The sequence below is a fragment of the Engystomops pustulosus genome, chromosome 6 (assembly GCF_040894005.1).
Source record: "Engystomops pustulosus chromosome 6, aEngPut4.maternal, whole genome shotgun sequence".
NCBI lineage: Eukaryota > Metazoa > Chordata > Amphibia > Anura > Leptodactylidae > Engystomops > Engystomops pustulosus.
The window spans coordinates 168,943,502-168,957,889 of NC_092416.1; the positions used below are offsets into that span (position 1 = coordinate 168,943,502).

General features: G+C 44.2%; 1 protein-coding gene and 1 long non-coding RNA gene across 5 annotated transcripts in view; one reads left to right on the top strand and one right to left on the bottom strand.

Annotated features, from left to right (window-relative positions):
* The window catches only part of MMD (monocyte to macrophage differentiation associated), an 86,664-nt gene that overhangs the window by 30,586 nt on the left and 41,690 nt on the right, over window positions 1–14,388 (bottom strand). The window lies entirely within an intron of this gene.
* Window positions 6,033–14,359, top strand: LOC140064952 (uncharacterized). 2 transcript variants are annotated; one of them, XR_011847834.1, is made up of 3 exons: window positions 6,033–6,251; window positions 10,200–10,361; window positions 14,231–14,359. It is a non-coding gene; the product is annotated as an uncharacterized lncRNA (long non-coding RNA). The 2 variants fall into 2 exon arrangements; XR_011847833.1 differs by lacking the exon at window positions 6,033–6,251 and adding an exon at window positions 8,882–9,065.

Below are 14,388 nucleotides of genomic sequence, written 5' to 3' on the forward strand. Positions count from 1 at the left end.
AGCAACGACGTCATAGAAAGGCAGCAACGATGTCATAGAAAGGCAGCAACGATGTCATAGAAAGGCAGCAGCGACGTCATAGAAAGGCAGCAACGATGTCATAGAAAGGCAGCAACGACGTCATAGAAAGGCAGCAACGATGTCATAGAAAGGCAGCAGCGACGTCATAGAAAGGCAGCAACGATGTCATAGAAAGGCAGCGACGACGTCATAGAAAGGCAGCGACGACGTCATAGAAAGGCAGCAACGACGTCATAGAAAGGCAGCAACGACGTCATAGAAAGGCAGCAACGACGTCATAGAAAGGCAGCAACGACGTCATAGAAAGGCAGCAACGACGTCATAGAAAGGCAGCAACGACGTCATAGAAAGGCAGCAACGATGTCATAGAAAGGCAGCAACGATGTCATAGAAAGGCAGCAGCGACGTCATAGAAAGGCAGCAACGACGTCATAGAAAGGCAGCGACGACGTCATAGAAAGGCGCACTATATGAAGAGGTGGAGGAAGGAGACTAATTGTCCTAATACCGGTACTTTATTTTGGACTCCTCTACCTACTAACAACTATATCCTATATATCACTTACGGGCTTCCATATTAAATGGGGTTTTCCAGGAATTCTAGGAAACACCTTGAGGCGTGATGCAGTGGTGTCAAAAAGAACCCAAATTTACTTGCTCCCGGCTTCTGAGTAACTCCAGGAAATTCTAGTCTTCGGTACCTCCTCCAAACGAGATATGCCAAAGGATCGCCAAACCCTCTTTAGCCAATCAGTGGCCTCCTTGGACCACAGGACGTCACTCGTGACGCAAGACAATGCAACGTCCTACGGTCTGAGAAGCCAATCATTGACAGAAGTGAGTCCTGTGACCCCCTTGAACAACTGATCGGATGAGGTGCTGAAAACTGGAAGTACCAGAAAGATAAGGAACCAGAATTTCTGGAAAATCCCTTTAAGGTTAGGTCAATATCCAGATTAGTAGTCCGGATTCCTGGCGACCACTGTAGCCTCTCCGTTCCTCACCAAGCACAGCGCTGTAAATGTCATAGTGGCCCTGCTTAGTGTTGAAGCTTAGCCTCATCCAACATTTCAGTTGAGGAAACATACTATAGCGAGTTGAGCCTCTTGCCTCAGGCAGCACTGCCTGCAGCAAGGTGGGGGGCAGCATCAGGGCGCAGACACCGACTATAAAGCAGGCTCTGACAGAGAGGGTCTAAATGAGTGTGTAAATCTGCATGGAGAACACACCTACTAAAAAAATAACCTGATATGTTACTACTAGAGGAGGCGGAGGAGGGCGCTGTACTATAGCTCGCCTCAGGCGGCAGAGACCCTGCATAAAAGACACAGAGATTGACGAAACTGTTCTCCGATGACCATAAAAACCAATCACAGCACGGCTTTCATCACATATACTAATCTTAGAAGGTTTTCATGAATAATACCCAATGTTGATGATTTTGGTCCCTCCATCCGTCATGTACACGGAGGCGTTCAGTACAAGGCGCGATGTACTCTTCTAAATATAGGCAGCGGCGTCCATTATCCTGGCACCAAGTAAACAGACAAGGTGCTTACACACACACGGGGCGTCCTGAAGAGACGCCATCCCCCTTATGTATACATCTTATATATTCTCTCTATACAGTCACCAAAATAGCCAAAAAAGTGCATTTAAAATATGTGCTGCTGTCACCCAACTTTCCTAGGTATAGGACGACATAACTTGGCATATGGGATATTTGCTGAAAGGTTGGGTAATAACTGCAGCGACCATACATACATGTCGTGTATTGGACCTGGATTGTTGTTAGTAGCAGCAGGACTGTGAACATTTATTTATATTACAGAATTATGTAGTGTCCTCACACTGCTGTGCAGAAAGCGTTCTGCAGCGAATAACTTCACAGTACTCATCCTGTAGCAGACTTTTGATTAATACTATAGCAGTCACTGAGTGGAGGGTATAGTGGAGCAGCTCAGTGCACAGAGCACAGCAGTGTGAGGAGGCTCAGCCGATGAGAACTAGAGAGCACAGCAGTGTGAGGAGGCGCAGCCGATGAGAACTAGAGAGCACAGCAGTGTGAGAACGCACAGCCGATGAGAACTAGAGAGCACAGCAGTGTGAGAACGCACAGCCGATGAGAACTAGAGAGCACAGCAGTGTGAGAACGTACAACCGATGAGAACTAGAGAGCACAGCAGTGTGAGAACGATGAGAACTAGAGAGCGCAGCAATGTGAGAACGATGAGAACTAGAGAGCGCAGCAGTGTGAGAACCCGCAGCCGATGAGAACTAGAGAGCAGAGCAGTGTGAGAACGTGCAGCCAATGAGAACTAGAGTGCACAGCAGTGTGAGAATGTGCAGCCCATGAGAACTAGAGAGCACAGCAGTGTGAGAACGTACAACCGATGAGAACTAGAGAGCACAGCAGTGTGAGAACGTGCAGCCAATGAGAACTAGAGAGCACAGCAGTGTGAGAACGTACAACCGATGAGAACTAGAGAGCACAGCAGTGTGAGAACGTGCAGCCGATGAGAACTAGAGAGCACAGCAGTGTGAGAGCGTGCAGCCGATGAGAACTAGAGAGCACAGCAGTGTGAGAACGTGCAGCCGATGAGAACTAGAGAGCGCAGCAGTGTGAGAATGCACAGCCGATGAGAACTAGAGAGCAGAGCAGTGTTAGAACGCGCAGTCCACGAGAACTAGAGTGCACAGCAGTGTGAGAACGTACAACTGATGAGAACTAGAGAGCACAGCAGTGTGAGAATGATGAGAACTAGAGAGCACAGAAGTGTGAGAACGTACAACCGATGAGAACTAGAGAGCACAGCAGTGTGAGAACGTGCAGCCAATGAGAACTAGAGAGCACAGCAGTGTGAGAACGTGCAGCCAATGAGAACTAGAGAGCACAGCAGTGTGAGAACGTACAACCAATGAGAACTAGAGACCACAGCAGTGTGAAAACGATGAGAACTAGAAAGCACAGCAGTGTGAAAACGATGAGAACTAGAAAGCACAGCAGTGTGAGAACACACCCACAGAAAACTTCACTCTTGGAATATAAATGCATTTTTCTCAGCCATGCTGCTACACACAATAAGGTGCGAGTATACAACTGTTCAGGGCCATAACCCAACACTTACAGTTTTTGTATAGACAAACTGCAGACCAATTCCCTTTAAGACAGAGGCCCGTTTTCCTCTCCCATTTTCGACACAAGAAATAGTAACCCCTTTAAGTATACACTGAAACAATCCATTCAACATAGGAGGCATTTGTCAATTTTACGTGACGCAAGCCTGAGGGGGGGGGGGGGGGGGGCATAGCGTGGACGTCTCTTCCCAGACCCTGCACATACCACCGCAAGTAATATTTTCTCTGAAACACAGTCACACTATAGTAAACCATAAGAGGTATGGAAAATATCTGGCATTACTGCTGCATTAGTTATGCCATTAACCCTTCCCTCACATTAGAGATTTCTGTCAAACGTTTTTTTATGAAGAGTATTCTCAGACGCTTGATGCGTTTGACTAAAAAATTTGATGATAACTCCTATACTTGGTGCTCAGATGGAGCAGGACGGCCTCATGTAACACTGTAGATGTATAATTATATAAAGTTTTCCTCTCTGTACGGAGGAGGCTTATTAGCATATACTGCCCCCCCGCAGCCTGAAGTCTGAGTTTCCAGGAATCGAGTCACTGTTCTACAGTAGGGCAGGTGCTGACAGGTCCCTCCACCATCCCGAAATGTATGTAACAACCCGTATAGACAATGCCGGGCCGCGTCCTACAAGGATTTCTGTCATTCCGCTCTGCGTGGGTGATGACGAGGAGGCATGAGGGCACACGCCTCACGAGGACTTTCCATCCTCTATTGTTATCCTATAGATGAAGTCATAGATTTACCGTCAAAGTTTACAGAGGTAGAAATAACCTGATAATCTTGATGTCGCCTCCGTAACGTGCAGTAAAAGGGGTTGTCCAACACCGCTGACATTATTAACCAGCTGCTTAATAAATACGTAACCGGATTTCTGACACCAACTCCTCAATTTCCCTAATTCCAAATCCACCAAAATCGTCAACGACTCCGCAGTCCTGTTTTCCTGATCACTTTAGCAATGCTCAGATAAATGCTGGGATTTCTTCTCAGTGCCTTATTCCTCTGATCTGTAGCAGATGAGATTCATGGCTGAGCATGTACATAAAGTGCAGCCATTCATCTGTACTAAAAATATAGAAAGGGGGTATAAACTCACGGCCGACGGTCCACAAACCGGTTTATCATGATGGATTGTGATGGAGTTATCCTCCAGTAGAGTCAAAGACTGAGGTAAGTATAACCTACCTGGGGTTAATTTAAAATAAATTATGAATCTAGACAACCAGGACTAAAAAATACGGATGGTCTATCCAGGATAGACAAATCAAGGTCCAAATCTACTACCAGTTAGGTTCTGGTCAGTATATCTCCCACTTTTTGTGATGTTCCATACATCAGTCTAGTGGCCGATCTTCACCAAAAAAGATAAAAGGGGCTGAGCTGCAATACCAAATTCGGCCATTATATAATGTATGGCGCTCTACTTGGTTGGCTGGTGCCAATCTGAATGACTTCAGAGTCTTACGTAAAATTAGTCCGGACCTTGTTTTCTAGTTAGAACCTGAAAACTTGTCTTCTGTCTAGGGAAGAGATCTGATATCCGAACACGTCATGGTCTACTTCTCCTCTACCTTCCTGAGAAGCCCCGACCTCAGCACATATTTCAGTGTAACTCAATACCCCCACTGCAGGGCTTCTCTTCTCGCTGCTTGCACGCTCTTTCCACATCCGAGACTTACGATATTTCCGAACTGTTGCGTCACGAAAAAACATGAAGCGGAACTACAAATAGTCCTGTAAATCTTCCTATTGTTCAGTGGGAAACCAAATGAAGTGCATGCAAAGCGGCTTCCTATACTTTGCCTTTAATAGTCTCTAGAAATGCAAATAAGAGGAGGTAAGAATAGATTTCCTATTTGAGGTACATTTTTTTTGCGAGAGGATAAACAAAAAATTCAAAGCATCCAGTGATTTAAGATGGAAGTACATGGAAATTTGGATGGTCCGTATCAAGAGACTTTGGACTTTACAGCAGATGTACCATCAGATTAAAAGGAGAGTCGCAACATTGGATGCTTCACTTAAAGGGGTAGCCAATTTACCTCATATATTTTGTTATTTGTGTATAAGTGTGAGGGGGCAGGATATTAGGCAATTTACCAATATACACCAAATCCTCCTGTCTTTTACCTCATCATAAAATGATGACACAGATGGAGGGTCATGTGATTGTACATGGACAGATAGAGATCACATGACCCTCCATCTGCGGCCATTTTATGGACAGGAATCTTTGGCTGATGAGGTAAAAGACCGGAGGCTTCACTTTACATATCAAGAAAGTGGAGCAGAACTATTACTAGATGTATATTGGTAACTTACCTCATATCCTGCCCCTCACACTTACACACACATTACAAAATACCTGAGGTAAAGTGGCCAACCCCTTTAAAGGGGCATACTAGGCTCGCATAGATCAGGAGAATGAGGGTAACCCTATATGTATGACCAGACAATCCATTCTTAGACAGAGAGGTCCTGTGGAAAACATTTTGTTGCGATCAGTAGGGGTCCCAGAAGTGGAACCTCCACTGAGGAGACTGTAAATTTCGGTAAAACTACCTATATGCCCCATAGTAATACTAGTAAAAATACATTTATAATCCAGTATTTTAGCATTTCCAGGTAGTTTCCTCACACAGCTGTGCACTTAGTTCTCTGCACTGACCTTCTCCATGGTCTCTCCCCCCTATAAAAAGATCTAGTATCCAACTACAGATTTAACTTGGACATGAGGGGAATAACTGTGGAGTAGCACAGAAATCCAAGAGCACAGCAGTGTGAGGACACTCCCAGAGTGCACTTGGACAAACTACATACTGTACAAGGTCACTTTTACCCTACTTTTTGTATGTAAATCTGGTTTTCCCCTCAAACAGGCGACAAAGCACCTGATCTGGAGAAGAAGGAAAGTACAGGCTGTAACGCAGGAGTGGGAGTAATCCGCCAGCGAGGGAACAATGGGGAATATTTTTGTGTAATCCTATTTATCTTTAAACACTGCTTCAGCTCTTCAGCCGGGCTTACTTTTCGTGAAGCCGAGGCCTTCGCTATATAATTATCTCCCGCGACGCTCGGTAAGTCTCGCGAGCGCGTGTCTGGGTTTACCTCTCCGCCAGCACAACGCGCTACTGTTCGTTGAGGCCGACTCTGAGGATGGAGCTTAAAGGCGACACGTCATTCCTTATGGTCTAAATAATTATTACTTAAAGGGGTTGTCTGGAGGTGGAAAATGGCTGCTTTCTTCCAAAAAGAGCACCACACCTGCCCATGGGTAGGGCATGGTATTGCATCTTAGCTCCATTCATGTCTTTACAGCCGAGCTGCAATACCAGCGCTAACCACAGTCACGGGTGGCGCTGTTTTTGAAAGAAAAACACTGGACAACCCCTTTAATGTTTCCTACAAACTTCATTTTTATGGTGAACTGCAAGAGAACGTGAGCTCAAAACACTCAGACCCAACACCATCCTAAACCTATACAATGGATAAAGTCAACCACCACTATCACTTAAAGGGGTTGTACCAAGTTGGATTGTTACGCCTATCCTCGTTAATGGATAGAGTGAAACCCCAACTATCACTTAAAGGGGTTGTACGAAGTTGGATTGTTACGCCTATCCACAGGATAGGAAATGTCCAACTCATCTTGATCACATTCTCACTAATTTAATGTAACTGAACTTTAAAGGGAGTGTCCACTTTGGGATTATGTCTCTTTACAATAAGCCAATCCCAAAATATTCCATAGAGTTAGCATTAGGGATGAATTGTACTACGTGAGAGGAGTCAGAAACATGAATCCAATAGCACTCCCACAGGAGAAACGAAGAATTACACTACGTCCATAAACATCCATGGATTGTCTATGTAATGCAGAACACGTCAGGTCCTCCAGAATTAGGGAGAATCTTTGTAACTTGTCAAGAGGCGAGGACCCAAATAAAAAGAGGCCAATCTTGTTTCTTATTTAGAACTTTCTAGTAGGTTACACGAAAATGGATTTTTGAAGCCGGAGCTTTCCTGTAATTTAATAAAACTTGATAAGGCTATGACAGGAAAGGGCAGCAGAAGGTAATAGCTGAATAAAAGATCTTAGAATAACACGTCTGGCAGACATCCTAATAAAAGTGCTGACAAAACGGCGACCGTTTTCGAATAATTAAGAAACGTGTTTATGGCGTTAAAAGTGGTTCTCCAAAACTGATAATTATGGGATGTCTACATCAGCAGATAATAACAGCAAACAGAACCTAAAGACGCAACTTTCTTTGCTACTGCAGCTCAATTAAAGGGAACCTGTCACCAGGAATGTAATTTGTAGGTGGTGACAGGTTCCAATAGCCTATGTCAGTGATGGCTAACCTATGGCACTGGTGCCAGAGGTGGCACTCAGAGCCCTTTCTGTGGGCACTCAGGCCATCACCAGAGATGACTCCAGGTATATTCCTGCACTCCCAGATGGCCCAGGACTTGCTGTGTACAGAGCTATTTTAAAGTGACAACTCTACCTGGGACTATTTTCTGCTATATTGGTGTCCTCAGGGGCTGGTATCAATGAAAACTGTGACAGAGAACTGAGTATAAATCACAAATTAAATTTCTGTGTTGGCACTTTGCAATAAATAAGTGGGACTTGGTTGTAGTTTCGGCACTCGGCCTCTAAAAGGTTTGCCATCACTGGCCTATGTTATGCTGATTTTACAAATGTCTTCATCAGCATTCTGGATAATTTCAGTACTTTATAAAATTTTAATTCACATTACCTGGCTCCCTGCAAATAGTGTGTAGAGAGTCCCTGAAGAGGGGCTGCTGCAGCCTGTGTGGGCTTGTGTCTCAGTCTCCTCCACACTAGTGATTGGCAGTCTGGCTCTTCTTAGTGAGCTGGATCATTAGGCTCCACTCACTAAAAAGAGATGGCTCTCCTGTCTCCTGAAATGTATAATAGTGTGCCTTAGTCAGCCAGTCACCCCTCACCACACAACTAATAACCCGGTAGTTATTGGGTTAAATGGGACATGGTTACCAGTTAAGGGGCAGGGTTAATCGATGAGCAATTGATTCACCGCAGGGAGCCGACTCCCATGGTTCACACAAATGAGCCAGCTCTTTTTGCCGGCTCGTTCGCAAACAACCCATCACTACTGAGTTAACTCACCCCTCCTCACTTCCTGACAGGGGCACTTAGAAGGCAGATGACCGAGGGGGGCGGTGTAGGGGAGAGGAGACAGACACAGGCATGCTGCTGGCACAGACCCAGGTAATGTGAAATAAAGTTTTATAAAGTATTGAAATGATTCGGAATCCCAAAGGCATTATTAAAATCAGCATAGCATAGGCTATTGGAACCTGTCACCAGCTACAAATCACATTCCTGGTGACAGGTTCCCTTTAGGTTTATTGGCTCTAAGTGTAAGTCTCCCACATATCCCCCCAAAAATTCTTAAGATGGTCTGTCAGTTTTGGAATGCCCCTTTAATAAGATATTCTGATACACAGTAAACTAACTATAGAAAGAAAATCTTTTGTTTAGTCTCTCAACAAAACTCGCAAAACGCTATTGGACAAAAGAAGGAGGATATCACACTAATATGTCCTGGGTGACTCTCTTTTTTGGGAAAGAAATGTATTTCAGCTTACGTAAACCACAGAGCAAAAGCTGATGAGGAAACCAGCGAAATCCTGTGTCAAGTCTCCGAGATCCAAGTGTGCGAAAGGTTACTTGAGGTTGCCACGAGCCCCGGAGACATCTGCTAATAGCTCTCCAGACGCATCTGATCCGTAGACCCCGCGCTGCTCACCCATCACAGGCCGCTGCTGGGGGATAAGAGACGGATCGGGCAAATATGTGACAACATACAAAACCTAAAAGGAGGATCCGGACACCAAAAGTAAAGGAAATGTCCTTCTTCTCTGGGTATTTCATTTAGGTTTTTTCCCACATGCCTATGGAGGGGGAGTTTGAGTTGGTGTCAGGTCAGGAAGGGTTGATTTAGATTTGGAGCTGGGCAGATTGTACATGGTGTCCTATCTGCAGGCAGCATGTTATAGGGCAGGAGGAGCAGAGCAGATTGTACATAGTGTCCTATCTGCAGGCAGCATGTTATAGGGCAGGAGGAGCAGAGCAGATTGTACATAGTGTCCTATCTGTAGGCAGCATGTTATAGGGCAGGAGGAGCAGAGCAGATTGTACATAGTGTCCTATCTGTAGGCAGCATGTTATAGAGCAGGAGGAGCTGAGCAGATTGTACATAGTGTCCTATATACAGGATGCATGTTATAGAGCAGGAGGAGCTGAGCAGATTGTACATAGTGTCCTAACTGCAGGCAGCATGTTATAGAGCAGGAGGAGCTGAGCAGATTGTACACAGTGTCCTATCTGCAGGCAGCATGTTATAGAGCAGGAGGAGCTGAGCAGATTGTACATAGTGTCCTAACAGCAGGCAGCATGTTATAGAGCAGGAGGAGCTGTGATGATACATAAATATCTTCTCAACAACTCGCATGTACCTACAAGCAGTGGACCATACAATCCATGATCATCCCATGGTCACAAGTACATACATGGGACTATGCCACATAATCCAGGTGACTGTTATGACACCATTACAGGAAAATAATCCCTCTCCTCACCATATTACGGCAGTACAGATGCCGTCTGTTGTTCCTAATCTGTACATTCTGGCACCTGCCAATGTGTTCAATTAATCCCTGTTTTCAGGCGATCAGACAATAGACAAGCTAATTGGGGGATTGCGGATGCCAACCGGTCGTAGCTTGGCAGCACCACACACTTTCATTAGAAAGACAAAAGAACCAAAGTCAACCAGCGCTGAGCTCAGTATGTGAACAAATTACAGGTCCACCTGGTTTCACCAAGTATCGATGAGAGTAGAAAGATTCCGGAGCCCAAAAAAGAGCGTCTCTAGGCCAAAACCGCACCTTCAGAAGACCGCTGGGTGTTTCTGAGCCAATCTGTAAATGATCCATAAAAATCATGTATTTTTTTTTTTTTTTTTTAAAAGGGTCGCTTGACACGCGCTTACCTGCACCCAGCAATGGATCATGAACTCCAGTGAACTCCGACGGACTTCAGCGCAGCAGCGACACCTAGTGGACATCGGGCGCACGACCTTAGTGAATCGCCGGAAGACCTGATCCTCCACAAAGAACGCACCGCTGGATCGGTAAGTAAATCTGCCCCAATTGTCTCACAGAGACAACACCCCCTATTCCAACTTTACTTCCACCCCACAACGCACATGTGTCCAGAGATGTAAAATACAAGTCCCAGACTCATTGTCCGAAAATTTTATGGGAGGGACTGACCATTCCAGGCTTGGGATCCTAAAACCAAGCTCCATAAACATGTTCCAGTGGTCCCAAACTTGGTGACATGTTCCCTTTAAGATGCCCTTGCACTTTAGATACATGTGGGGTCGGCTGCTCCTCTTCATCCCCCATATGGATTGGAGAAGCAGAGGCTGCGCCTTCACACCATTCACTTCTACACACATCATGCCCAGGAAGGACCTTGGTGGAACTTTGGTTCCCATAATCACTGTGGGGGTTCCATCTCGGGGTCTGTAGTGACACAACCCCTTTATAGGCTTTATCTCATGAAGATGATGTGCTAGTGATCCAATTGTAGTGCGAGCCCAGCTTCCCTTTTCCAGTGATCAGCGGTGATCTCCAGGAGAAGTCGCCACCGCTGAAGGGAGGGGTGGAGCATCAAAGGCCACCATTCATGTAATGCAGGACCTCAGGACCCAGTGATACTACCTTCAGATAAACTGAAGTAGAAAACTCAATGCTTTGAGTCTAAAAAGGAAATCAGAAAGACAAAAATATGACAACGACAAGACTAAACTTTTGAGTTTTGGAAAACCTAAGCTTCAGAAGGAGCAGGAGGCAGGATGTCCACCTCCCCCAGTGACCCTTCACAATCCTCAATATGGTAGGATGGGGCAGGAGATACAACGTCCTATTCAAACATGGAACATTTGTTGGCGGAATTTCTGTGACTATCCATCGAGCATGAAGAAATGTCATCTACTCATCACGTAAGACGTAGCAGGACACCTCAGAGCAGATGGACGCTGCGTTCTGACAAGTCTGAAGACTTCCAAGATGTTCAGGAAGGACCATCTGCCGTATATCCCTGAGCATTAAACCTCAGATCCGCCGGGAAGCAGATACATTGTTACATCAATAATGTTCTAGAACAATAGATGCTTCATTGGAGTCTGACAAGATAGTGAGTGAACTTTGGTAGATCACCAAGTTCTTGTGATAGGGACAGAAATCCACAGGCAGCTATCATTCTGTGTCACCCTGACCCGATACTACGCTACAAGTTTCCGTACAGGCAGCTATCATTCTGTGTCACCCTGACCCGATACTACGCTACAAGTTTCCGTACAGGCAGCTATCATTCTGTGTCACCCTGACCCGATACTACGCTACAAGTTTCCGTACAGGCAGCTATCATTCTGTGTCACCCTGACCCGATACTACGCTACAAGTTTCCGTACAGGCAGCTATCATTCTGTGTCACCCTGACCCGATACTACGCTACAAGTTTCCGTACAGGCAGCTATCATTCTGTGTCACCCTGACCCGATACTACGCTACAAGTTTCCGTACAGGACGGTCATGTGTTCTAAATAGGGAGAGGGTCCGCGAGTCGCTGCCAGACACATCTCACTGCGAGAGCTGCCACATTATCATTAGATTTGACTGTCAATTGTCTAATGTGTATACAGTATAGATTAATGGATACTTCTAAGATGGATAGAAGGGATAAATGGACAATAGATTGGTAGGTCCATACAGATTCATGGAAAGAGAGACACATAAATATATATAAAAATAACAGAGACAGTTGGATAGTTCTGAGATGGATTGATGATATGAGATAGATGGACGGACAGACAAGACAGACGCGGGGTGGACGGACAGACAAGACAGACGCGGGGTGGACGGACAGACAAGACAGACGCGGGGTGGACGGACAGACAAGACAGACGCGGGGTGGACGGACAGACAAGACAGACGCGGGGTGGACGGACAGACAAGACAGACGCGGGGTGGACGGACAGACAAGACAGACGCGGGGTGGACGGACAGACAAGACAGACGCGGGGTGGACGGACAGACAAGACAGACGCGGGGTGGACGGACAGACAAGACAGACGCGGGGTGGACGGACAGACACGACAGACGCGGGGTGGACGGACAGACACGACAGACGCGGGGTGGACGGACAGACACGACAGACACGGGGTGGACGGACAGACACGACAGACGCGGGGTGGACGGACAGACACGACAGACGCGGGGTGGACGGACAGACAGAAATGGGTTTGGTTAACTGGCCATGGGAAGAATAGACATGCGATACATATTGATGGAAAGAGAAGTAGATACACATATTTCAGATGGATAGATAGATATGAGAGGGGTAGATAGAAGGGTAGATAGATATGAGATAGATAGATAGATATGAGATAGATAGATATGAGATAGATAGATATGAGATAGATAGATAGATAGATATGAGATAGATAGATAGATATGAGATAGATAGATATGAGATAGATAGATATGAGATAGATAGATAGACAACATTTGAAAAGTTCAGCAGCACCAAATATTGCAAAATAACTTTGTGGGTGCAAACCCCAATATCCTGGTCTTGACACACCAGACGATTATATCCAAAAAAAGAATTAGACTGCACTCCAAGGTAAATGTGAAAAAACGGATGGGAGCTTTATTAGCCCAAGTGCAACATTTCAGACCCTGTTCAGGATGCTTTTTCAAGCCTCTTTTCTTAGATAGATAGATAGATAGATAGATAGATAGATAGATATGAGATAGATAGATATGAGATTGATAGATAGATAGATAGATATGAGATGGATAGATAGATAGATAGATAGATATGAGATGGATAGATAGATAGATAGATAGATATGAGATAGATAGATAGATAGATAGATATTAGATAGATAGATATGAGATAGATAGATAGATAGATAGATATGAGATAGATAGATAGATATGAGATAGATAGATAGATATGAGATAGATAGATAGATATGAGATAGATAGATAGATATGAGATAGATAGATAGGAGATAGATAGATAGATAGATAGATAGATAGATAGATAGATAGATATGAGATAGATAGATAGATAGATAGATAGATAGGAGATAGATAGATAGGAGATAGATAGATAGGAGATAGATAGATAGGAGATAGATAGATAGATAGGAGATAGATAGATAGGAGATAGATAGATTGGAGATAGATAGATAGATAGATAGATAGATAGATAGATAGATAGATAGATATGAGATAGATAGATAGATAGATAGATAGATAGATAGATAGATATGAGATAGATAGATAGATAGATAGATAGGAGATAGATAGATAGGAGATAGATAGATAGGAGATAGATAGATAGGAGATAGATAGATATGAGATAGATAGATATGAGATAGATAGATATGAGATAGATAGATATGAGATAGATAGGAGATAGATAGGAGATAGATAGATAGATATGAGATAGATAGATAGATATGAGATAGATAGATAGATAGATAGATATGAGATAGATAGATAGATAGATATGAGATAGATAGATAGATATGAGATAGATAGATAGATATGAGATAGATAGATAGATAGATGATAGATAGTTCTAAGGGGGATAAGTCTAAAACAGATGGAAAGGCAAATAGATGATTAGATCTGAGATGGACAGTATTTTATATAGATTGAAACATGTGGGTTATATGCCGTCTATAGATATTAGATAGATCTGCACATAGACAGACAGATATGGGTTATACACTGTAGATAGATATGAGATAGATAGATACAGTATATATATAGGGTTATACACTGTAGATAGATTATAGATGGATGATAGATAGTTCTGCACACAGACAGATGGACAGGTAACTAGATATAAGATAGATACATTATAATAATATGAATGACACATGACATCTCTTTATCTTCTCTCTCTCCTCATCAGTAACAATGTATCACGTCGGATAATACCGGATTTTCAGCCTCTACAAGACAATCTTCTCCTAGTGACTCAAAGATGAATTCCACAATACAGAGACATCCGTGATCTTATAGACAACCAACTCCAGAAAAACTTCTGGAACAGAAGAACCTTCTCCGGTC